The sequence below is a fragment of the Chionomys nivalis genome, chromosome 18, assembly GCF_950005125.1.
Source record: "Chionomys nivalis chromosome 18, mChiNiv1.1, whole genome shotgun sequence".
In the NCBI taxonomy this organism is placed as follows: domain Eukaryota; kingdom Metazoa; phylum Chordata; class Mammalia; order Rodentia; family Cricetidae; genus Chionomys; species Chionomys nivalis.
In genome coordinates, this window is record NC_080103.1 from 26,360,522 (window position 1) to 26,385,298 (window position 24,777).

Below are 24,777 nucleotides of genomic sequence, written 5' to 3' on the forward strand. Positions count from 1 at the left end.
GGAATAGCCAACCAGTTTCTGATTTGATCTAAGGTACACTTTAGAAAAATGAACCCATACCCAACATTGCTTGGGTAACCAATGACCAGAGACCAGATAGCCCAGAGGTCTAGCGAATAACCAAACACTACTAGTCAATAAGATGATTCTTAATGATGTTCTGTATATGCATAAATCAGTATGTTACCCAGTCATCATGATAGAGGAGATTTCTCTTTGAATTTTATTACTCTTGCTTTACATCATCATAACTTGTGGAGCCTTCTGTTTCACTTCCTACCGTTACTCAGAGGCATTTGGTAGACGATTGTGAAATGAAATCGCCTAAGTATTGTGGATAGCAATTACAGGTTTATCAAAAACTTTGTTTTACAATTAAGATTTTTATAGTTTTCTATAATCTCATCCTTTTAACATTCACTCTTAAAACCTTATATAATTCTCCAAATATGATGTCTGTTGGGAGCAGTGAGACCCCAGATCCTGAATTTCTTGTAAACAACTTGCTTTCCCCTGATCTGAGTGCCTACAGCTGCTATGAGCATGAGACCTTCAGGAGTTCCTGATGGCAGGAGAGTGGTTTCTGTTGGGTTTGGCTGGGGCGTGGCTATCTCTATATAATCTGCCCCTGAACACAATAAAGGGGGCATTCTTGGGGAATTCAAGGATGACCCGTGTCGCTGTCTCTTTGTCTGTGTGTGTCTGTGTATTTTAACCTCCAGCCCCCTTGCCTGAACCTCGCGAACTGGGTGCCAGAGCACAGATTGCAGACACGGGGGTGTGGTGCGCAGCAGATATCTGTCAGTATTGTGATATGATCTCCAAGGTGACCGACGGTGGACTGGGCACACCACCCTGATGTCCTTAACCAGCTGTACCACTTCTTCTATTACAACATAACTCACCAGTTTGCTTTCTGAAAACACAACTTTTCCTCCTACTTTCAAATTTTCCTCTGAATCATTTATGTAAAATATAAGGGTTAAGATTCTAGTGAAATAATTTTAAATATCATATTAGCTTATCACTGAGTCAAATTTAATCAATTAAAAAGATGACAGCATAATAGGAACAAACGTTTTATTTAGAGGCCTCCACATGTCAAAATGGACTTTTCATTTTCATTTCTTTCTTTTGATGGTGAAGAGACTCCTAAGAATCTCCTTGTTGATCTTAGATGAACATGAAAATCAAATTTGACATTTGTAAGTCACTGGAATTCAGGGTTTTATTTCCCTAAAACAGTATTTGCTCTAGTGATTAATAAACACATTTGTTTCTAGTGCTCAGTTTAAACCACATATTTAAATAGCATTCATTTCTCATGGGATGTATGATGCCAAAGGGAAATAAATCAAGTGTTGTAAAATATTAACAATGAAAGAAAATTTTGGAATAATTTAATTCAGTACTTTCCAAATGGTTAAATGGGTATAATCTACATTAAGACCCAGCAATACCACTCCAGGGCATATACCGAAAGCATATGCAAATATACCACAGGGACACTTGACCAATATTCACAGCAGCATTATTTCTAATAGCCAGAACCTGGAAATAGCCTAGATGCTCCTCACCTGAAGAAAGGATAAAGAAAATATGGCACATTTATGCAATGGAGTATTACTCAGTTGTGAAAAACAATGCCATCATGAAATTTGTAGGCAAGTGGATGGAGCTAGAAAAAAACATCTTCAGTGAGGTAACCCAGACTCAGACAAACAAGGTATGTAATCACTCATAAGTGGATATTAGGTGTAAAGCAAAAAATAACCAGACTACAATCCACAGCTCCAGAGAAGCTAGGTAACAAGGAGGGACACATGAAACACCCAGGGAAGGGGAATTAGATGAGATCTCCCAGGTAAACTAGTAGTGGGGAGGGGGGCGTTAAAGAGGGAGATGAAAGCGTAAGAGAACTGGGTGGTAGAGTCGGGAGAGGGACAGAGTGGGAAGGCAATGAAAGACAGATCTTGATAGAGAGAGCCACTGTCCTGTTAGGGAGAAACCTGGTATAGGGAAGTCCCCAAGAATCCACAATGACCCCAGCAATAATCCATGCAATAGGAGAGAGAGAGCCAGACTGTACTTCCCCTGTAATCAGATTGGTGAATACCCCAACTACAATCTTAGAGCTTTTATCCGGGAAATGAAAAAACCAGATTCAAAGATCGACAACTAAGCACAAGGCTGAGCTCCAGGAATCCAATCGAAGAGTGGAAGGAGGGAATAGATGAGCAAGGGAGGTCAAGATCATGATGGAGAAATCTACAGAGACAACTGAACCAAGCTCGTGGAAACTCAGCAACTCTAGACTGACAGCTGTGGAGACTCCATAAAACTGAACTAGACCCTCAATATGTGGAAGACAGTGGTGAAGCTTGAACTATCTGTGAGGTACCTGGCAGTAGGAACAAAATCTATCCCTGATGCATGAGATAGCTTTTTGGAGCCCATTCCCTATGGTTGGATGCCTTCCTCAATCTTAATGCAGTGGGGAGAGCTTGATGCTGCCCCAACTTAATGTGTCAGACTTTGTTGACTCCCATGGGAACCCTTACCCATTGAGAGGAGTGGATGGGGGGTTGGATGGAGGAGTAGGTATCAGGGGTAGGTAGGGAGGCAGGATGGCAGAGGAGCATGGGAGGAGGGATGGGGAAAGAACTGTGGATGGAATGTAAAATGAAATTTAAAAAATAAATTAAAATAAAATGGTAATATAACTTTCAATATTAATCAACCCCCACCCCATTTTATTGTAGCTGTGAAGATAAACCTGGAACTTTGGTTTGCTAGCAAAGAGCTCTAACTTAAGACAAATTTCTAGTCCAAGTGTGAAAAAAATTATAGAATGACTTTCCACTTTGATAAATCTATCTAATACGCATTTCTTAATTTTTTATTTAAAGTCACATATATCTATTTTTATTTAACGTCTATGAAAGATGAGGAGTAAGAACAGACAGTGGCATGTGCTTAAATAGCAAATTTTAACATTAAAAACAATTTTACAAAGTAAAAGTTTGAAAAAATAACTCTAGAATATCTATGGTGCTATCCTAATTACTAACCTATACACAACTAAACTTGTAGCAGAATAAGTACTGAAAAATAAGCAATAGGCTGGAAGAATCTAACAATATATTATAAAAATAATGAAAACAGCCGGGCGGTGGTGGCGCACGCCTTTAATCCCAGCACTCGGGAGGCAGAGGTAGGCGGATCTCTGTGAGTTCGAGGCCAGCCTGGTCTACAAGAGCTAGTTCCAGGACAGGCACCAAAGCTACAGAGAAACCCTGTCTCAAAAAACCAAAAGAAAAAAAAAAAATAATGAAAACATAAGAGCTCTAGGTACTAAATGAGAGGGAAAAATAGAAAGAAATTTGAAACAAAATGGCAAACCTTTTCAACAGGAAAGATGATCAAAGAAACATAGCATAGCTTAAACTACCTTTTTCAACCATAAAGGCAAAAATATGAAACACAAAAGCACAAATTATCTGTTAGAGTATGAAAAATAATTCAATAGTGCCCTATAAAGAAAAAAGAAAATATGTTGGGTGGTGTTGGCAGACAGAGGCAGGGGATCTCTGTGAGTTCAAGGCCAGTCTGGTCTACAAGGGCTAGTTCCAGGACAGGTTTCATAGCTGCAGAGAAGCCCTGTCTAAAAAAAAAAAAAAAAGAAAGAAAGAAAGAAAGAAAGAAAGAAAGAAAGAAAGAAAGAAAGAAGGAAAGAAAGAAAGAAAGAAAGAACAGAAAAGAAAATACAAAGTGCTATGTATTTTAAGGCATATTGGGCATTATAATTCTAAATATAGTGTAAATTCTGTTTATATTTATCTGTGCTGCAGGATGGCTCACCTATGCACACAGAGAAACATGCACACATGCTCATCAGAACCTTTCTTGTAACAGCAAAGTCTCAAATAATAAATGTCCATTGCATAAAATAATTAGGGCAATACAAGAATAAATATTTCCTATGTGATCTTTGTCCTGTTGACAGTAGATTACTGTCCTGTTCGAATTCTCTAGAAGAGTCACTGTCTGAACTCACGGGTAAATGACTGTGGAAAAGACAGGTATATTTATAGACATGTCCAAATGGTCCTTAATAATTACTTGTGTTAGTATTTTAAATATCTCCCAATTTGATTGTATATTTCTTTTTTTTTTGATTGTATATTTCTTAATATTCCTAATCTCCTCTCCCTCCCTTGGTCTTGACTTTTTTAACATAAAATTGATTCAATAATTTTGAAATTGGTGAGTTTCTAGTCAGAGTTATATATTTTGATATATAAAAGATTTACCATGGTCATTAATCTGGCCTCTCATTTATTTTGTGCTAAACTCACATTCAATGTTTTGTTGTTGCTGATTGATTTTGTTGTCACAGTTTGCATAGGCAGTTTTTGCTATAAAATCTTGTCTGAAAATGCTTGGGTTTTTGACAAAGACAATCTTCTTATATTGAATTATTCTTATTATTGAATTATATTTGGTTTCTTATAGTCTAAGTTTATAGTTCGTGTGTTTATTTTTAAACCATGCTCAAATTTAATCATATTACTTTTGAAATAGGGAAAATAGTGTAGGTTAGACCATATGCTTGCCACTTTATTTTCTACGTACGTGTCTGATAGCTCAGAAGTTTTACGTAGGATTACTTTGATCATCCAAAATACTTACTTTATAATTTTTGGTGACTATATTCTCAGACAAATTCTGTTACTTAGTGGTCTAAAACTGATACTGTCTTTTTTACTTTTACTGTTGAATTTATTGCATAAATAGAATTATAAAAATAGTTTTCTTTCAGTCTTTTGAAGGTATTCTGAAGACATCTGCTGTATTTAATAAACATTCAGTGTAAAAATATTTTCAGCAGTTCCTAATTTAAAATATTTTGTGTTTATGACAAGATGCCTTTACAAGTGTTAAATGCATGAATATTTATTTGCATATTTATTGGAGCTGGAGACATAACTTATAAGTGTTTGCTACTCTTGCAGAGGGCCCACTTTCAGTTTCTAGCACCTTCGTGGCAGTTCACATTCACCTGTAACTCCAATTCCAGGGGATCCAATGCCATTTTCTGAACATCGTGGACTCCAGCACATACACAATACACACACATACACTCAGGCACATACTCATCCATAAAAATTAAATGATCTTAAAATTTTATTTATTCCTTTCATATACACTAAGCTATATTTATCAGAAATGGGAACCATAAAAGTTGCAACGTTAAACTGTGTTTGACTTCTTAGGTATGTTTTGGTAGCTTCTTCCCACTTTTTTATAACTTAAAGGACATATACAAATGGTATTACTGATACTAACATTTCGATTAATACTACTTCCACATGGTCCATTTATAATTTTTTATTATCAAAGCTGGGTTTTGTAGAATCTCTTTAAATATATGTGGAGAAAAGCCTTGCCCTGATCTGGGGTTCGCTCTGATGGACAGAATAGTAACATTCAGGCTATGCTTTGCCTGAGTGAACTGATTTAATAAGGAGAAGTTTGCCACAAGGCACTACATCTTGAGTTTAAGTGTCAAAGAAGAATGCCCTGTTTAAACAAGTAAACGCCCATCACTCTGACACTTCTCCAGGGGACATTTTGGAAAAAGCACCTGAAAAAGAACTTCTTGCTTTCTCCAGGCTTCAGCTCAAGCATGGTTTCTCCTGTCAATGGTACATAGTTTTAGGGTGACACTCAGAATTGCCTGTCACATGAACCTGCACCTGGTTGTTTTGTGCCTTAGCATCTTTGTGGCTAAATAATATATTTTTTCAAATAAATTAAACCATTTGTTTAAAATGAAACTAAAAATTAACTCTGGTAAGTCAATGCATGCTTTGTACTGTAGTGTAATATTATATCCCTCTTTGTCATAGATGACCACAGAGTTAGAATAGCCTCAATTAACACAGATCAAAACTTCATGCTTAATGCGATGGGAAATCATACCACACGGAAGGAAGGGCCTTATTCTCATGAGGAACAGGCTAGTAAATGAAATACACAAAGCATCATAAAGAGGAGAAGCAAGCATCAGATAATGCACCTAACATTATTTTAATGAAAATTGCTGTGTCTCTTTTGACTAATTTGTGACAGTGTTTTTTTGTAAGATTTGTTTATTTATTTGATGTATAGATGCTTGCCTGCATCTATGTATTGTGACGGTGTCAGATCCCCTGGATTTGCCATGTGGGTGCTAGAAACTGAACCCTTATCTTTGGAGTGTAGCCAGTGCTCCTAACTGACGAGCCATCTCTCTAGCCCCTGTGACATAGTTTTAATCACATTGTAGGTTTCTGATTTAATGATGATATATATGTAGATTGTTGAGATAGAATTTTTAAATATAATTTTATATCTTATGGGACTGTTCATGTTATATTTTCCTTAACTAATTACTTTGTGAAATGATATGGATACCCAGTTACACTTAAGTATTGTCATGTCTAGTGAAATAATTACTGAATATCATTTAATTCCACTCAAAACAGCACACAATACCTTCCACAATCAATAAGCAAAGAAGACTATGGGCTTCAACAAACAAGCAGCCATAACATAAAATACAAATTCAACTGCACTGAAAAAATAACATAAAAATACAAACACAAAATTTGTATTCAAACAAGCTAGCATGTCCTTCAAAGAACACATACCATGTGCGGCCTTCCAGTGCAGTTGGACTATTCTGCTCTGGGTCAAGAATGGTTGCCCTAATCTTAGCAGCAGAATTTATTATCAGCTAGGAAAAACATTGTTCTTATTTTTGGCAATTCTATTTGGACTTTGCTTCCAAAAACCTTTCACAGATAATCTCTATAAAATGCACCATGTAGAAAGAACAATGTGTGTTTCCTCTGGACACATAGCCATTGCAATTCTGGTGTCAGAGTCATGGGGTAGATTGTAGTGAACAGGCTGTGCTTTGATTTTAAAAGTTCAGTGTGACTAGAACAGCAGCTTTTGGAGTATATGCTACCCTGAGTTTTCTATATTTTGTGGCAATAGTTTTTTATTAGTTATTCCATTATAAGAACAGTGATCAAAGTAGAACACTGTATCATGTTTAAACAACTAATCAGCAACTGTCTACTTACCAGCCCATCAAAAGACAGACTGAATATTAATTCATGGTAATTAAAAACTCCATTTGTGACTATTCAAAATGATATCAGAATTACCAGATACATGTGTTAATCAATGTAACTTCCTCCCATGAGATTATAAAGGAAGTGGTAATACTAGATGATAATGCTGTACTATTCAACCCATCACTCTGACACTTCTCAGGTGACATTTTGGAAAAAACACCCGAGAAAGAGCTTCTTGCTTTGTCCAGGCTTCAGGTCAAGCATGGTTTCTCATGTCAATGGTACATAGTTTCAGGGTGACACTCAGAATTGCCTGTCACATGAACCTGCTCCTGGTTGTTTTGTGCCTTAGCATCTTGTGGCTAAATTAATCTCTTACCTTCTGACAATCAATATTGTGTTCCAGCCACTGCTCTCTACAAGTGACTTCAGTACCAACTCTATGTTCATTGACTTGTTTAAATATGTTCATAGCTATTCTATAACTTATATACTATATACATATGATGTAGGTCATGTATGTATTATTATACAAAGTGTAATGTGAAATCTGACTGTTACTGGCATTAATGGTTAAGTTTGAATGGTATAGAAGCGGAGACTGCTGTAGTACACGTTATGAAGCAACTCAGTTGTTCACAGAGACTAAAGTTGCTGAAGCTGAGATAGGAATAGCTATCTTTTATTCAATAATTGGTGATAATATTTATACAAACATGTTTGTTTAAGCCAATAAACTCCTTCCTGGCAATTGCTAGAGTTTGTAGAATTCAATTCATTAAAGAAAGAATGCCATAAATAGACTGACCACTGACATAATATTCGAAGTTATATAACTTTATCACAAACAAGTTAATCAGCTCAGTGATATATACAAAATATATTTACAATACAGTGTAAGATTATTCTTCCTACTGTTATCCCTATTTTCTGTGATGGGAAGCAGCACAACTTTAACATTAATATCAACAACTGAAACTTAAGAGACCCTGGAAGGCACACACTTTCTTTTCTGCCTACACAGCAAAGAGTATCAGTCTTGGAGAAAAGTACCTAGCAAAAGAACTATACAAAGCTTCAATAAGTAATAAATAATAAAAATAAATAATAAAAAACACAAATTTCAGATCAAACATAATGTCAGAGTAAATTGGAATGTAGAGTTATCATATACTAAGAAATTATTTGAATTAGCCTGAAGACCGGACTAGGCAGAAGCTATGCCAAGAAACAACAACAAATAAAATAATGAGCATTTTACCAATCCAGAGAAAGAATATCTAAAATTTTCAATCATGAATGCAATTGTTGATTTTCAGAAGGCACTTAATATACTATCACCAGTATAACAGCCATCATGATGTCCCAATCACATAAAATATTATTAATAACAAAACAACTTCCAATATTAGTACCTCCCACAGTCAGAAAAAATTAAATCTAGAATACTGAACTAACCAAACACATCTCTGATGAACTAAAATCAATCCAGAATTATAGACTATAACAGAAAGCATACAAAATTTTTACAATAGATAAGTGATGAATATGAGAGGCCTAGGGAAATATAGGACAACAGGTTACATGAATGTAAGCAAAAGGGCAGAACAAGTTTTTTTTTTTTTTTTTTTTTTTTTTTTTTTTTTTTTTTTGGAATTCCTACTATGTGTTTATTCAAGTCTCCTCCTGTATTTGAAAATTCAAGGGCAGACCAGTCAGCAATACTCCCATACAGAACCCAAGAGTCTAATGTAAGACTAACACTTTTCTTTGGAATGTCAACAATAACATACTTGTAGTTTGAGATGACTCATTTGTATAACTATTAATCACTGTTGTTATTTTTAAAGATTTGTTGTATTTTATCTCTCTGGGTATATGTATGTCTCTGTGTATATATAAAAATGCATACAGGCTTCCATGGAGGCCAGAAAAAAAAAATCTGATCTCTTGGAGTCGGAATTTTACATGACTGTGAGCTGATTAACGCGGGGGCTAGGAACCAAATTTAGGTCCTTAACTGTGGAGTCCAGTCACCACTATTATCAACAATTCTTTTTCTAAAACTTTTCATCAAAATTGTAAAAGGAAACTCACGAATTCCTTTAATTCTTTCCCCTGCAGATGGGAGGCAATTTCTCCGATTCTGGTTTCCTTGGCACATGGATAACACATGGGTGTGGCGGGAGAGGTTCATTCTAATTCTTTCTCAGGGACTTGACTCACACCCATAGGATGTATATCAATAAAGAATTTATCAAGTGAGAGCACAAATCATGGGATACTCTAGTGGTCCAGCGCACAAGTACTTCCTGATGCCTGGCAACTTGGAATTGGCAGCAGGATGATGAGGCTATGTTGCTCAGGATTAGGATGTGGTTTCCCTGTCTTGCTGCCGAACACATCCTGCAAAGACGCCCTTGGAACTCGTGGTTTCTTCAGGGAGGTACGTTAGCTAATCAGATTGTCCTCTGTTGTGGCTTTGGAAGAACAACTGGGTAGAGTTACTGTGTTTAGAACACATTCCCTTCAAGAATTCCAAGATAACAGGAAAAAAACACAAAAAAACTTAGGGTAATATATAATACATACAATAAGAAATAGAAATTCAAAAAATAGAAAATCACATTTACATACTACAGTGACCCCATTTTACATATGAGAGCATATATGAAAAATTGTGGAGGGCTCAATTTGTAGAAAAGAGGCTAACTAATATGATAGTAAAAATTCCAGAGCAGCTCAGCACTCAAGTGGTATTATAGGGCTATTTTTTTTTTTTTTTTGGCTGCTTTCAGCAATACAATGGGAATCAGAAACATAAAGCAAAGCGGGATTAAAAAACTTTCAGTTTGGTGAGGAAAGAAACAAGCTTAAAGTTGGGACTTAAAAACCTAGTAGCTAAAGAAATTAGCATCATGAGAAAATAATGAAGAAATTCACCTTGAAGGTTTAGTAAAAGTCCAATGAAGGTTTCTCAGGAATTGGTCAGACCATATCCACAACAAGCTACACTAAGTCAAAACATATAATCATTGGGAAGACACTGACTTTTAAAGAATTTATCTTCAGATTTCCTGTCTCAAAGTTCACATCCCCACACTTAGTTCTCCTGGTTCTCAGTGGTTACTGCAGCAGTGATTAGTGATGGAACACATATTGCTCAAGTTTTTAGTAGATATTCCTGACATCCATATGACAATGGAGGTCTTTCAGGTATAGTGATGGAAACTTGAGTCATACAAACTTCAACCAAACTTTTACAAGAAGATGTGGGAGGCTAGGAGAATCAAAATTCCTCTAACATATGATTCAAGAAACATTAAAAAATGAAGCTAAGATGTTATTTAAGAGTTACAGGTATTTATGGATATTGAATATCTGTTGAGGAAAGCACAGGGCATGAACAGAGCCAAAATACGTTAGTTTATGTCTGCTGTATCTGGCGAGGTGATGGAGATGTGAATTCCCAAGATTTGGAAGCTCACACCACAGTGCAATGTGGTCAAAGTGCTAGGTGTAGAGACACAGGATTTGGCATTTTTTTTATTGGGTCTTGTTCTTTCCTTGGTTTTGCTTTCACTATTTTCTATTCCTCCTCTTGAAAATGAACCTTTCACCCCATGGCACCTTACACTGAAAGCGCAGAGTAAATTTTCTACAGAGTATCACAGATCAGATGCTTTCTTTAGTTCTCAAAGGAAATTCAGGACTTGAATTTTAAGATATACATGATGACTGAGACGTTTGGAACTCCTATAGTCTGGCTAAATGTACTTTGAATTTTGATGTGCACATGAATCTGTTGCGGCCAGAAGAGGAAGGTTGCTATTTGAATATATGGCATCTTCCAAAAATACACATATAGAGGAAGTTTCATCCCCAACTTATGAACATATTAAAAAGTGATAAAATAAGTAGGGTAGTTACTACATCAATGAATTAATCTGGTCATGAGTTATTATTCAGAGGTAACATAAAGGATTGCACGGTTGAAGAAGAACATCACTGAGGACATACCTTTGAAGAATGTTTTGTCCCTGGCTCCCTCCTATCTCTCTCCACTTCATGAACATGAAATGAAAAGCTTTACTCCAACTCATGATCTCTGTCATTATTTTCTCCCTCATCACAGTTTACACATAATAGAGGAAGCGGATTATAATGAAATCTTTTAAACTGTGAAACAAAGTAAATCTTTCCTTCCATTTATATCTGGGATTTTTCTACAGTGATTGAAAATTACTAATGCACTTTTAGTATTGGAAATTGTATTTGTATTCTATATTCTTAAAACTTGCGCCGCCAAATTCTGCACTGCATCATTGAAAAAGAATAATGTGTGTTTTTTGTCACTGGGGAAACTTTGGGCTCCTGCTATCAAGAGTGACAGCGTACACTACCATGTATTGAAGTACTCTCTGTTGTTTAGAAGAGAGGCTTAAGTTTGTACATTCTGCTGTTTTATTCTACTGAAAGAACCAGAAGTTTCTTTGTACACATCTGAAATACAATAAAGAATGAAAACTCTAACATGTTAAATTATTACTTGAAACTTTTAACCAGACTTCACATCTAGCAATAAAACTTACATATTAAATAGCATAGTAATAGAATAATTTGATTTGCTTTTGAACAGAAGAAAAATAGGAAATTTTCAGTTAAAAAAAAAACAAAAACCTCACCTTGAAACATATTTTAATTGCTTACTCTAAATAAGCCAATGTGACAAATATCCTTAGTAACTAGTGTGTCTAAGTCTTATTGCTTAATAATCAGTAGAATTAAAAGAAAAAATGAACTTTCAAGATCATTTCCTCAAAACAGTGACAAAGGAAATTCATGTTTGATTCTTTGGAATAGGAAAATAGTATTACTTCTTCAATACGCAGAAAGTTGAAATCACACATTTATCATGATGTGGTGACTATAATGGAACTGAAATTAGGAGAAATATCTTTACATACATATTTTTTTATGATTCTTGTGCCACATATTTTTTTATGATTCTTGTGCCTTTTTTCTATATTCCATTCTTTCTTATCACCTAATGTTATACTGTCTAGGTCTCCTTTCTAAATTTTTAGATTTTACCTATGTGTATGTCCATTTATACACATACATACACACACACACACATATATATATATACACACATACATATATACAATATGGATTTACATTAAAGGCTGGAACAGAATATGACAGAGAATTTGCTGGGTTTTTTTCCCATTCTTTCTTCCTTCTGAGTTTGGGTCATCTCACTTAATATTATACTTTCTATGCTCGGGCATTTTCTTCAATTTTTATTACTCCATTTTTCTTAACACTTGGATAATATTCCATGATGCATGTATATGATATTTTCATTATTCATCAGCTTTTGATTGAAATCTAGGCAATTCCCTTTTTGTTGTGAGTGTAGCAGTAATAAACATGCATGTGCAACTCTCTCCATGGTAAGAAATGTCACTATTGCCCTACATGCCAATGAGTGGCATGGGTGTAGCCTACACTAGTTCGACTTTTATTTTGTGAAGAGTTTCCAAGTTAATTTCCCTAATAGCTACATTAATTTGCAATCCTGCCAATAGTGAATAAGAGTTTTTCTTTCCCTTTATCCTTTGCCACATTTATTGACAGATTTCTTAATGATAGCCATTCTGACTAAGGTGAGACTCTGTAGTAAGTTTAATTTATTTGAACACTGAACACTTTTAAAATAGTCTGTCCATTTCAGTTTCTTCTGGTGAGAGGTATCTATTTTATTGACCCATTTGTTCATTTTGCTTCCTTGGTATTTAATTATTTATATTATTTATAAATTATGAGTTTTGGACCTCTGTCTGTTGGAAATATAGCTGATAAAGATTTTCTCCCAGAAAGGGGCACACTCATCCATTGCTGGTGGGAATGCAAACTTGTGCAACCACTTTGGAAATCAGTGTGGCGATTTCTCAGGAAATTTGGGATCAACCTACCCCAAGATCCAGTAATACCACTCTTGGGAATATACCCAAGAGATGCCCTATCATATGACAAAAGTATCTGTTCAACTATGTTCATAGCAGCATTGTTTGTAATAGCCAGAACCTGGAAACAACCTAGATGCCCTTCAATGGAGGAATGGATGAAGAAAGTGTGGAATATATACATATTAGAGTACTACTCAGCGGTAAAAAACAATGACTTCTCGAATTTTGCGTGCAAATGGATGGAAATAGAAAACACTATCCTGAGTGAGGTATCCCAGACCCAAAAAGAGGAACATGGGATGTACTCACTCATAATCGGTTTCTAGCCATAAATAAAGGACATTGAGCATATAATTTGTGATCCTAGAGAAGCTAATAAGAAAGTGAACCCAAAGAAAATCGTATAGTCATCCGCCTGGAGAGGGGAAGTAGACAAGATTGCAGGGCAAAAACTGGGAACTTGCGGGTGAGGTGGCATGGGGCGAAGGGGAAATGGGATGAGAAATGTGAGAAGGGGAGGATGGGAGGAGCTTGGGGGATTGGGATGGTTGGGATATAGGAAGGGTGGATACGGGAGCAGCGAAGTATATATCCTAACTAAGGGAGCCATCTTAGGGTTGGCAAAAGACTTGACTCTAGAGGGGTTCGCAGGTGTCCAGGGAGATGTCCCCAGCTGGTACCTTGGGCAACTGAGGAGAGGGAACCTGAAATGACCCTATCCTATACTGATGAATATCTTACATATCACCTTAGAACCTTCATCTGGCAAGGGATCGAGGTAGAGACAGAGACTCAATTTGGAGCAACGGTCTGAGCTCTTAAGGTCCAAATGAGGAGCAGAAGGAAGGAGAACATGAGCAAAGAAATCAGGACCACGAGGGATGCACTCACCCACTGTGACAGTGGAACTGATTTATTGGGAGCCCACCAAGGCCAGCTGGACTGGGACTGAATAAGCATGGGTTGAAACTGGACTCTCTGAGCATGGTGGACAATGAAGGCTGATGAGAAGCCAAGGACAATGGCACTAGGTTTCGATCCTAATACATGAACTGGCTTTGTGGGAGCTTAGCTTGTTTAGACGCTCACCTTCCTGGACATAGATAGAAGACCTTCGTCTTCCCGCAGGGCAGGGAATTTGGACTGCTCTTCAGTATCGAGAGGGAGGGGGAATGGTGTGGGGGGAGGAGAAGAGGAGTGGGGATGGGGGAGGGGAGTGGGAGGAGGGGGTAATATTTGGGAGGAGGGGAGGGAAATGGGAAACGGGGAGCAGGTGGAAATTTTAATTAAAAAAGAATAAAAATTTAAAAAAAAGATTTTCTCCCATTCTGTGAACTTTTTTAAACGGTTGGTAGGTTTTTTTTCTGTTTTGTTTTGTTTTTTGTGCTGTACATAAAATTTTTTAGTCTCATATAAACCCATCTGTTGATTCTACTGCATTTTGTATAAAAGTTATAAACATAATCTGCCAGTATACCACAAGAGTAACTCGATCATATCAATAAAAAGTCTGCCTCTGAATATGTCGTCATCTCTGAAATGCCATGCTGTGAACTGATCCATACCTCATTATAATTCTAATAGCCTAGACTACAAAAAAAACTGGCCCCCAACAGACTTCATAGCATGTGACTAAACAGTCATTTGTTAGGGAACTCTTTCAGGAAGATCACCTGAGAACAAACTTTTGACTGTCCCTGGATCTCAGGTCAAGCATACTTTCTCCTGACCAGGATACATGGTTCATTTCAAGAAGATACTCCAAACTGACACTCAAAACTGCCTGCCATGTACATTTGTAAAGAAAAATTCTATTCCTTGGCAGCCCTGTATCTGTGTTTCTTAATCCCTTATCCAGTCATGGGAATCCCATTTCTCCACAAGTATCTACTTTATATTTTTGCTTTCAGTATTAACCCTTCATATCCTACAGCCTCAATCATTTTTTGGCTGATTAGAAACTGGCATATAATATTTTTATGTGAAATAAGACATGTCAACTGTTACTGATTTTAGCAATCATTTTTGGGATGAATGAAGATGGCAAGTTCGAATATTCTGCATATGATGAATGAATTTTAAAAGAATTACAAATATACACTGTATCCTAACTAGATAGTTTGAAAGAGATTCAGAAATCACAGATGGGATGATAAGACATTGGGAAAGTGCAGAGAAACAGAAATCTAACTAAGCACAAAGTGCAAATGTCCCTCAAGGCTTGGCTGCCAAAGGGTTGTAGGTGTGAATGGGACATAACAGAGGCTTCTTGTTCAATGCTAAAGCACATGTTCCTCGTGGGAAGTAATTGGCAGTCATGCCCACACCATAAGCCTGAAGTTCTTTAAACCTTGGATCTAGTTTGAGAATTTGATGAAACAATGCTTATTCCTTCAAGCCAGTTCTGCAATCAATAAATCAATTTTGTTACTCCTCTAGTTCCAGAGAGCTGTAGGAGAGTACCATCTTCAGCAACAATGTATCATTTAATGTTATGCTATGCTAAGACTCTGAAAACAGGGAACAACCACAAGGCAATAAGCACCTGGAAGTAATTTAAATGAAATAAACTTTAACCAAAAAACTTCTAACAGAGTTGAAGGTCATATTTGTCCATCAACTTTAAATACTCTAGAGTCTATACTTTATATGAATAATTCACCTGACAGTTGAGGTATAAATGGTCATCATATATTTTAGATGGCACTCAGTTGAGAAAGACATCCTTTTTGCTTTACTGCAAAAGCATAATATGAATGGAAGAATTTTCAGGAGGGCTCAACCTTAGATGAAAAGCTAAAGGCAATTAATGGCAACTGAGATAAGGAAAACTGAACTTCTCTTGTGACAAGTCTCCTGATAGATTAACAAGTGATCAATCCAAAGGACATACTCAAATGAACTCTCTCTTTCTCTCTCTTGCTCCCTCTCTCTATGTATGTGTGTGTGTGTGTGTGTGTGTGTAACAATAAATAAATAAGAGAACATAAATTTGAGAACAATATAGAATATACATGGGGCATGGAAAGAGTTGATGGGTTGAAATGGCATAATTACAATAATCATGCATGATATTCTCAAATTTTTTAAAAAAGAAAAGATTCAGCCTCTCACCCATGTTTCTATGTATATGTGTCAAACTAAAGAAAAAGAAGAGCAAGAAGAGAGAGGAGGTATTTCAGGATTGGGAATGTAGCTCAGTTAGAGTAATGGTTGCCTATCACATTGCATGAGGCCAAAGATAACTATCCCCAGAACCACAAAGACTATTTTAATAGTTAATTAGATGAGATCTCCTGTGTATACCAGGGACAAGGGGGAGTGGTAAAATGAGAGGGGAAGTGGGATGAGAACATGAGGCTATGGGAAGTTCCTGTTGGGGGGAAGAGTGGGAGAGCAGTGAATGAGATACCTTCAAAGAGCCACTATGGAATTAAGGAGAAACCTGGTTCTAGGGAAATTTCCAAGAATTAATAACAATGACCCCATCTAAGACTCCTAGCAATAATGGGAAGGGTATCTGAACCGCCCTTCTCCTATAATCAGATTGGTGAATACCACAACTATAATCATAGAGCCTCCATCCAATAACTGATGGAATGAGATGCAGACATACCCAAGCATCAGGCCAAGCTCTGAGAAACCAGTCAAAGAGAGGGAGGAGGGAATATATGAGCAAGGGTGGTCAAGATCATGATGGAGAAATCTACAGAGACAGCTAAACCATTCTCATGGAAAATCGTGAACTCTAGGCTGACAGCTGTGGAGCATTGACCAAACTAGCCCCCCCACTTTATGTGGAACACACTGGTAAAGCTTGAACTGTATGTGAGACACCGAACAGTTGGATCAGGATCTATCCCTGGTGCATGAACTAGCTTGTTGGAGCATATTCTCTTTATTAGAATGTCATGCTAAGTCTTAATGCACCCGTGGGGAGTAGGGATGGGGGACCCAACTTAATGTGCCAGGCTTTGTCGACTTTCCATCAGAGCCCTTACCCATTGGGAGGAGTGGATGAGAGGGGCATGGGGGGAAGGCAAACTTATGGAAGGGAGAACTGTGGCTGGAATGTAAAATGAAATTAAAATAACCAATTAAAAAATTCTTTGTAGTGATACTTTGTGTTTTAACAAATAAAGCTTGCCTGAATATCAGAGTGCAAAGCTAAGCCACTAGAGGCCAGGGAGTGGTGGGGTATACATCTTTAATCCCAGGGTATGATATGAAAGAGAAAGATAGAAGGATCTTGTTTAGTTCAAGACCACCATGCCCTAAAGGAGATTGACTGTCTAAAAGAGAAACAAAGCTCACACAAAGGTGATCCCAGTACGTGGGATCCCAAGCCTTTAATACCAGCACTAGGAGGGAGGTGACAGGAGTGATATGGCTGGGTAGAAAGAGAAATATAAGGTGGGAGGAGGCAAGAGCTCAGTGTAATCTGAAGCAGTTAGTCTGAGGACTCGTCAGTCTGAGGATGCAGTCTAAAGAGGGGTCTGAGGACAGGATTGCCCCTTTTGTCTGAGTATTAGTAGAAGTAAAATTTCTATCTAGTGACTGGCTGCTCTGCTTCTCTGATCCTTCAGCTTTTCCTCCCTGATAGCTGACAACAGCTTTTTTTTTAATTAAGATCAATTAAAGTTTGTGCAACATTTGTTTGACAGGAGAGCCCCAAGGGTCAGATTCCTGACTGCTTGGAGGGACAGAGGCTAGAGAACTCTCATAAATAATTCTGCAGTCTCAACACCCTTGCAAAGGTTGTGCAGGTAGACCTGCGCAGTCTCGTGGCAGGTCAGGCTCTGCTACAGTGGACTGTGACAGGTTTACAGCCTACATTCAGTTACCCCAGATCTCTCCCCCTTCTTTGAGGGTAGGGAGAGCCACAAAAGACAGTCTGCGAGACCTTAAATCACCTGAAATGTTGTCAGAGGAAAGGGAGGAGCAGGTAGCAGTCATCCCATCCCCAGGCTGGGGCTTCCTGCTCATTCCTCAAGTTACCAGCTTTTCTAGACTGGGATTTACAACCTTGAAGTCTATTGGAGCCAAGTAGACCCCTAGGAAGGATCCAGGAACTGATTCAATAGAATAAGGTACACTGATATTGCCTGAGACTCTCACCTCTCTGCCTGCTTGCTCATTTTGCCACAGTGCTGTTTGTGAAGACCTTATATAAGCAGAGGTCTGTGTCCTTTGTGTGTGCATCCTGTCTGGAGATGGGGATGTGCTAACAAACTGACGTATGTATGAAAAGAAGCCATTTCTCACTGCACTCCAGTATCAGGCTGGGCCTAAATACCTATGGATTTGAACTGTATATATAGGTGGAAGGAGAGGGCCAGGGACATATTCAAAGGTCATAGGTTCCAGATCCCTGTCCTTGCCAGCCCGATAAATAAGTCTAGGACAATAAAAGAGAGTTTATATACTGAAAACTGCTGCCGGTTGTTTTTGTCTTATTTTGCATGTTTTTGTTGTTACTATTGTTTTGAGACAGGGTCTGAAAGACCCATGTCTTAATACCTGACTGGCCTAGCACTTATTGTATAGTTCATTCTACCTCACCCTCATAATAATCCTCCTATCTCAACCTGGGGATTACGGGCATGCTCTACTATGCCTGGTGGCTGATGTTTAACAGAAAGACAACTTCTGCAGATTCAAAATGATGGGAGGAAAGAGAAGCAGATATGAATAGAGAAAGTAGTAAGAAACAGAAAGAGATGGGGAAAGAACCCAGATGTCCATAGAGTGCAGTCAATTTGACCTCAAATGAGGTCAGAGGGAACAGCAGGATGTGCATGTGGTAGAGAAGATGTCCAAGAAGAAAAGCAAAAAGAAAAGCAGGGAAGATGACCCAAGAAAGGAAGGGAGCCAGAGCGGGAGGTGACCAGCGGGGGACCATCTGCTCCAGAGCACACCAGGACCTACATCAGAGCAGGAGGTGACCAGCGGGGTACCATCTGCTCCAGAGGGCACCAGGACCGAGGTTTGGTAAATGTTTCCAACTTAGCCACGTCAGTGAGTGACAGCTGGCTTAGCAGCAGGATCCAGGACAGCCTGCCCTCTGGTCACTCCCCTACCATAGACTGGCAGTCACCCAACTCCAGTCCAGAGCATAAGAAGTCAATTCAGGTCAGGCATCCAGAAGTAAACTTGTCCCCTCAGAAGAGTGTGCACAGAGCAGGGCCTCCATGTGCAGGCATGTGTGAGCTGATGTATGTGAGTAGGCACCTGACAAAGTCCAGTTGGGATCACTGTAGAACTGTGACACCCTTCACATGCCCGGGGCTCCCCAGGAATAGTTCTCTCTTGGTTGTATGCTCTATCACTTGTGGGGAGAAAAACTGGTCTGGTTATCTCTTTCTATAGCCCTAGCAGTTCCTCCCTTGACTCTGCAAGGCCTTCCCTGTATGTCCTTGACTGTGTAGCACAGACTCTTTTAACAGACTGGCTGGATTGGACTGGACTAGGTCAACTCGGTTCTAGCAGCCTGAACTCAGAAAGGCCATACGTATCTTGCCCTGACAATGATAGTGGACATCAACTCACTTCTTCAAATCAGACTACACTGTTGACCCCACTCTATGATCTGAGGTGTGGTACAAGATAGGAGAATCTTTATGCTTATAAGCGTGCATCTTGGAAGTTTCTGTGTCTCTAAGCATCATGGATGTTGTGAAGCATCCAGAAAGGTGAGATGTGTGGGATACTCAGAAGTGTCCTGTGGACCCGAGGTGTCATGAAAAGCCCCCTGTGACTACAGTCCTTCAATTCCCAGACTTTACTAGCTCAAATGTATCCTCCTCCATGAAGCTTCCTTAAGACATAGCTAGGAATGAGCACTCTTCCTCTGTGCTCTGCTAGGACCAACAGAATACAGCAATTGGCTCATTTCCAGTGATTTTTATGTATGCAGAAATGCAGTGACATAATCATACGATCTGCACGGAGGTGTGAGGGCCCCGATGATCTTGACCTCCTGATTTCTGTGACTTTGTATAATGGCCCCCAACTCAGAATGTAGACAGTGTCTCTGACTTCCTTTAGTTACTTCATTACATTAGGTTGAGTAGAGCTTGGTCTATTTCCCTCTAGAAATTCTCCTTGCAGGCCTGAAAAAGGAAGCATCCATGTTGAAAATTCTGTGTGATGAGGACAGAAGGCGGTTTTGAGAAACTGTGGATGGCCTGCACCAACATCCCATTAAACCTAAGCCCCTGGGTCCTATGATAGCAAGAACTCCAGTGAATCTCTGCTTGAGTTTTTTTTTTGTTTTGTTTTGTTTTTTGCCTGATCTGGCTGCTGTGGCCTGCACTTGAGCAAGAAACATCTGCCCTAGTTGGGAATTGTGACATAGTAGCTGAGTTAGGGGTGGGGAGGAAAGTGGTGGCAGCTGATTGGGTCTGTGGGAACTGAACCAAGGGAGTGGGAGAGTTCTGTGTGCAGGTTCCCTACCTGTTCTTCTGACTGGTATGGCCTTGAGCATGGGATGTCCACCCAAGTTGGTGGAGGGGAGCAGCAATTTATTTGTTGACCTCTCAAGCCCCTCTTTCAGTACTTAAGACATATCATTATACGGCCTCCAACAACATCAAATTTTTGCTGAAAAATTCACTTGTAACCTATAAGTAGGTTAATTTTACACAAGTCATTTATTTGATGCTAATTTTAATAAACTAATTGCAACATGCCTCAGGGTAGGTTTGTTATATTTAAGTTCACTGGATTCTTTAAGTTTCTTGTATTGGATTGTCCAGTTCTTTCCTTAGGTCTAGTAAAGTTTCAGTCATTGTTATTTCAAATATGCCCTCCCTCTATTTCCCTGCCCTGGAAATTTTGTAATGTGCACACTGTTTCATTTTATAATGCACTATAAGTGTTTTAGGACACATTTACTGGCATTGCTGAAATATTTTCTGGATGTCTTTAATAAATCAATTCCATGTGTGGCCAAGAGACTGCAGATGAATATGGGCATCCGTAACAACCAGCTCATATTTTGAAAACAAAAATGTACCTTGCATTGGCATGTAGCTGTGGCAGAACTGTATTCATATGTAGTGCCAGCTTGTTGACTTTTTCAGTTAACAGTGCTCTGAAATGGTAATTATAATCTGATCTAAAACATTATTTAATAAATCAAAATTAACAATAAAATAATATTGGATTAAATGAGATATAAGGACAAAAACTCCTACTTTTACTTCTAATTACAATAGTTCTTACTTTCAGTAGTTTCAGACAGAGTGAATCTGTTAATAACATTACTCTACATTATTAAAATTGTTCCCACAATATTTAAAACAGCTTGACAAATTAATTTTTAGAAATATGAATCTTGTCCATGCATACATACTATAAATTCATTTCTATATTATCTCTAATGTCTTTATTTTAAATTATTTCTATATAGTAAAAATTTAATTTCCATGAAGTTGAAATCAAGACATTAAAAGGTTTGATATTTGCAACAGGCATTCACTTTGTCATATCCTCTTAATCAGGCAATACTGTTTGATCAAATGACAGAATGTGGAAAGCAAAAGATTTTGGCACTTTACCACACAATATGAATACAAACCTTTTATGACAGTCATAAAAGGTACCTTGGATTAACATCACAATGGAACTAACTTTCTGTACTTTTTTTTTTTTGAGACAGGGTTTCTCTAGGTAGCCTTGACTGTCTCAGAACTCACTTAGTAGACAAAATTGGCAGAAATCTGTCTCTGCTTCCCAAGTGTTGGGATCAAAGGTGTGTATGGCAACCACCCAACTCAATACAATTTTTTTAACATGATTTGATTAGATAGATTTGAGAAATAGTTTTTAAACTATTCTATTTTGAAATTATAAAATGATTATGTCATTTACCTATTCAATTTCATCCACTCAAACCCTTCTATATACCGCTCCTTGCTTCTTTTCAAATCCATGGCTTGTTTTTTAAATGCATATATGTACACTCACACACATCCATCTCAGTCTAAATAAAGCTACTTGTTAATGTTTTATTAAAATATTACTTTTCGGTTTACATACCAACCCCAGTTCGCCTTCTTTCACCCCCTCACTTACCGCTTAACACCTCCCAGCCACTCCTCAGAGCTGGTAAGGCCTTCCTTTGAGAGTCAACAAAGACAGGCATACCAACTTGAACCAAGCACCTCACTCATGTATCAAGGCTGAGAAGGGTATCCTACCATAGGGAATGGGCTCCAAAAAGCTTGCGCATACACATGGAATAGGTCCTGATGCCACTACCAAGGAACTCCCACAACAGATCAAGTCACATAACTGTCACCCACATTCTGAGAATCTGATTTGGTCCTTTGCAGGCTGCCCAGATGGCAGTCCATAGGCCCTGAGCTCCTAACAGCTTAGGTCAGCTGTCTTTCTGGTTTTGCCCTTCATGCTTTTGAACCTTGTTTATATGATCCCTCCTTCCTCTCTTCAGCTGAAGTCCAGGAGCTCAGTCCAGCGTTTCTTGGCTATGGTTCACCACATCTTCTATCAGCTACTAGATGTAGGTTCTATGACAATTAGGGTAGTCATTAATCTGATTAAAAAGGAAACGTCCCCTCCACTATTGCTAGGAGTCTTCTCTGGGGTCACTCTGTGGATTCCTGAGAATTTCTCTAACACCAAGTTTCTCTCTAAACTCATAATGGCTCCCTTTATCAAGATACGTCTTTCATCGCTCTCCCATTTTGTCCCTCTGTCAACTTGGTCTTCTTGATCTCTCACGTTCCCATCCCCCATCTTCTCACTTCTACACCACTCCAGTTTACCCAGCAGATTTTATCAATTTTTCTTCCTGAGGCCCTCCATATATGTCCCACTTAGGCTCTTCCTTTTTACTTAGCTTCTCTAGGATTGTGGACTGAAGCTTGGTTATCCTTTGCTTTACACCTAATATGTACTTCTAAGGGAATACGTACCATGTTTGTATTTCTGGGTCTGTGTTACCTCACTTAGGATTTTTTTTTTCTAGGTTCATTCATTTTCCTGCCAATTTCAAGATGTCATTGTTACTGCTGAGTAGTACTCCATTGTGTAAACGTATCTCATTTTCTTTTTCCATTATTTTTGGTTGAGGGGCATTATAGGTTCCGGCTATTACAAATAAGACTGATATGAACATGGCATGTCTTTGTGGTATAAGTGTGTAACCTTTGGGTGTATTCCCAAGAGTAGTATTGCTGGGTCTTGATGTAGACTGATTACTAATTTTCTGAGAAGCCATCATATTGATTTCCAAAATGTCTGTACAAGTCTGCACTCCTACCAGTAATGGAGGAGTGTTCCCTGTCTGCACATCCTCACAAGCATAAGCTATCATTGATGCTTTCTTTTTTTAATCTTAGCCATTCTGACAGGTATAAGATGGTATTACAAAGTCATTTTGACTTGCATTTCACTGATAGCTAAGGATGTCAAGAAATTTCTTAAATTTCGTTCGGCCATTTGAGTTTATTTTGTTGAGAATTCTACTTGGATCTGTATGTCATTTTTTAAAATTTGATTATTTGGTATTTTGATATCTACTTTCTTGAGTTGTATATTGGAGATCATCCCTCTTTTTCTGTAGGCTGTCATTTTGTCTTATTGACAATGTCCTTTGCTTTACTGAAGATTCTGTTTCAGGAGGTTCCATTTATTGTTTGTTGCTCTCATAGTCTGTGCTACTAAGGTTATATTTAGAAAGCAATCTCCTGTGCCAATGCATTCAAGGCTATTTCACACGTTCTCTTCTATCAGGTTCAGTGTTTCTGGATTTATGTTGAAGCGTTTGATCCACTTGGACTGTGCTTTTTCCATGGGGAAAGATATGGATATATTTGCATTCTGCTACATGTCAACATCCAGTTAAGTCACATTTTTTGTAGAGTTCTTTTTTTTTAAGATTTATTTATTAGATATACAATATTCTGTCTGCATGTATCCCTGTGGGCCAGAAGAGGGCACCAGACCTCATTACAGATGGTTGTGAGCCACCATGTGGTTGCTGGGAATTGAACTCAGGACCTCTGGAAGAGCAGCCAGTGCTCCTATCCTCTGAGCCATCTCTCCAGCCCCATGTCACAAACATTTATTGAAATGCTTTTGTTTTTCCATTGTACAATTTTGAGTTGTCAAAAATCAGGTGTTCATAGGTGTGTGGATTAGTATCAGGGTCTTTAATTCAATTCCATTGATTCATGTGTCTGTTTTTACGTCAATATCAAGCTGTTTTCATTACTATAGCTCTACAGTAGAGCTTGAAGTCAGAAACGGTGATGCCTTTAAAAGTTCTTCTGTTGTACAAAATTGTTTTGCTTATCCTGGGATTTTTGTTTTTTCATATTGAGTATTGTTCTTTCAAGGTCTGTGAAAAATTATGTTGGCATTTTGATGGAGATTACATTGAGTCTGTAGATTGCATTGGTAAGATGGCAATTTTTACTATGTTAATCCTACCCATCCAAGAACATGGGAGATCTTTCCATTGTCTGATATCTTAAAGTTCTTGTGATACAGATCTTTCATTTGTTTGGTTAGAGTTACCCCAAGATATTTTGTTATTTGTGGCTATTGTAAAGGGTAATGTTTCCCTAGTTTCTTTTTCAGCCCATTTATCATTTGTGTATGAGAGGGCTACAGATTTTTTTGAGTTCATCTTGTATCATGGC

The 24,777-nt window shown here is 38.0% G+C and overlaps 1 protein-coding gene across 2 annotated transcripts in view; it reads right to left on the reverse strand.

Moving 5' to 3' along the window:
- LOC130889327 (alpha-amylase 1-like) overlaps positions 1-24,777 on the reverse strand; it is a 47,957-nt gene that overhangs the window by 12,714 nt on the left and 10,466 nt on the right. Inside the window, exon 1 of one of the 2 annotated variants that reach the window (XM_057792977.1) lies at positions 21,123-21,173. The exons of the other annotated variant lie outside the window; for it this stretch is intronic. The gene's annotated coding sequence lies outside the window, so the exon portion shown is untranslated. Of the gene's footprint in view, positions 1-21,122; positions 21,174-24,777 lie in introns of those variants that run through there. 2 annotated transcript variants of the gene reach the window in all.